Genomic DNA, 1,817 nt, shown 5'->3' with positions numbered 1-1,817 from the left:
TTCCCTGGAAAGCAAAAAGCACGTTCCCAGTGCCCTCTGCAGGAGGAAGCACAGCCCTTTTCCCCAAATTTTGGGGCCTTCCAGGAGGGCAGTGAGCAGCGGGACGGGTGTCTGTCACAGGCAGCTTGCTGTGTCCCCCATGGGACAGGGACCTGGAGGCCCACATGTCCGTCCCCAGGGGCTGGCACATGGATGCGTGCATTGCTCCACTGCAGGAGCCTGAGGTCCCCGCTGGCGTGGTTGTGGCCATTCCCAAGAGTCACCTGCAATAATCAATGTGGGGCAAACAGACGGGGCTGTTTATTCCCAGAGGGAAATCCAGCTTGGTTAACTGACAGGTTTGCATTTCGCACAGCAGAGCTGGGGCTTAACCTTACACTTGCTTTTTTGTCTCTTTTTTTATTTGGTACTTAGGGAAAAACAAGGGGTAAGAAATGAAGTGATGAAAATAAGGCTCCCCTGAAGCAGGGATTGCTGAAACAATCCCTTAAAGCTTGCACGCCTCCATCGAGGAATATGATGGAGCAGCGTTGCACAGACTTGTTCACTTGTCAAGTCCCTTCCTGACACTGCTGCTGCCCCGGGGAGCTGCCCCCTCCCCACTGACCCCACACAGGAGCAATGGCACCGGTCCCGGCGTCCCACCGATGAAGCTCATGAGAAATGCCCGGTCCAGGCTGTCAGAGCTGGCCCATCCCACCGGGAAGCGTGCAGCCGGACACTGCCCTTTATGCCCCTGTATTGCTGGGAAGAGAAAGCTTTTTGGGGAGCAGCAGCCAAGGAACCAGAGGCTTTGCCAGAGGCTGACTGTGGCGCTCAGCTGCAATTAAGAGCAGGTGATTACAGCAGAGGTGATGGGAGAGGCTGGCACCCACTGCCAGTCACTCGGGGGTGGCAGGGGTAACGGTATCCCAGCGTATCAGCAGCCCCACACTGCTCACTGGCAGGTCCAATGAGTCCCAGGGCATTTGGGGGTTTGCAGATGCCCCAGGAGACCACTGCCCTTCGCTGGGGTAGGCAAGCGCCTTCCCAGCACAGCTGCAGGGAAGGTGCCAAGACACCTGGAGCTGGCGGGACAGCGGGAAATGGTGCACTGGTGCAGGAGCTCCAGAAGGCAGGGGCTGGTGTCACACGACAGCACGGTATGGCATGACACAGCACGGTATGGCATGCAGCATGGCACAGGGCAACAGGAACCAGCACGGCAGGAGGTTGCATGACACACCATGGCATAGCACAGTGTCATACAAGGTGACACAGGGTGACACAGCACATCATGGCATGGTGCGGCATCATACAACGTGACGTGGCACAACACAGCACAGCACACCATGGCATGGCATCACACAGTGTGACACAGCACATCATGCCATGGCACGGAAGCATGATATAAAATGACAGGCATAACATAACGTTAACATAAATTAACAAACCCTTAAGCTAACAAGGGCACTGCACGCGGCGCACCTTCACGCCGCTTCCCCTTTAAGGCGCCCCGGCGCGCTGAGCGCCGCAGACGGCTCGGCCAATCAGCGCAGCCCACATCCTCGCCAGGGGCCGCCCCCGCCCGCCGCCGAGGGCCGCCGGGAGGCCCGTACCACTGCCGCCGCCCAGGGGAGCTGCCGCTGCCTCTTCTGAGGCGACCCCGCCGCCGCCCGGTCCCTGGCCGCCTCCCGCCAGCCCCCTGCCATTTGCGCTTTCTCACAGTTTTTCGCCGTGTCTCCAGCGGGCGTCCGTGGGGCTCAAGCCCCCTCGCAAAATACGCCGTCCCCGCCGCCTCCCCGTGGCGCGGGCGCGATGGGGCGGGCCGGGGGGCG

Source organism: Falco rusticolus, chromosome 10 (assembly GCF_015220075.1).
Source record: "Falco rusticolus isolate bFalRus1 chromosome 10, bFalRus1.pri, whole genome shotgun sequence".
Taxonomy (NCBI): domain Eukaryota; kingdom Metazoa; phylum Chordata; class Aves; order Falconiformes; family Falconidae; genus Falco; species Falco rusticolus.
This window is presented reverse-complemented; position numbering follows the sequence as displayed.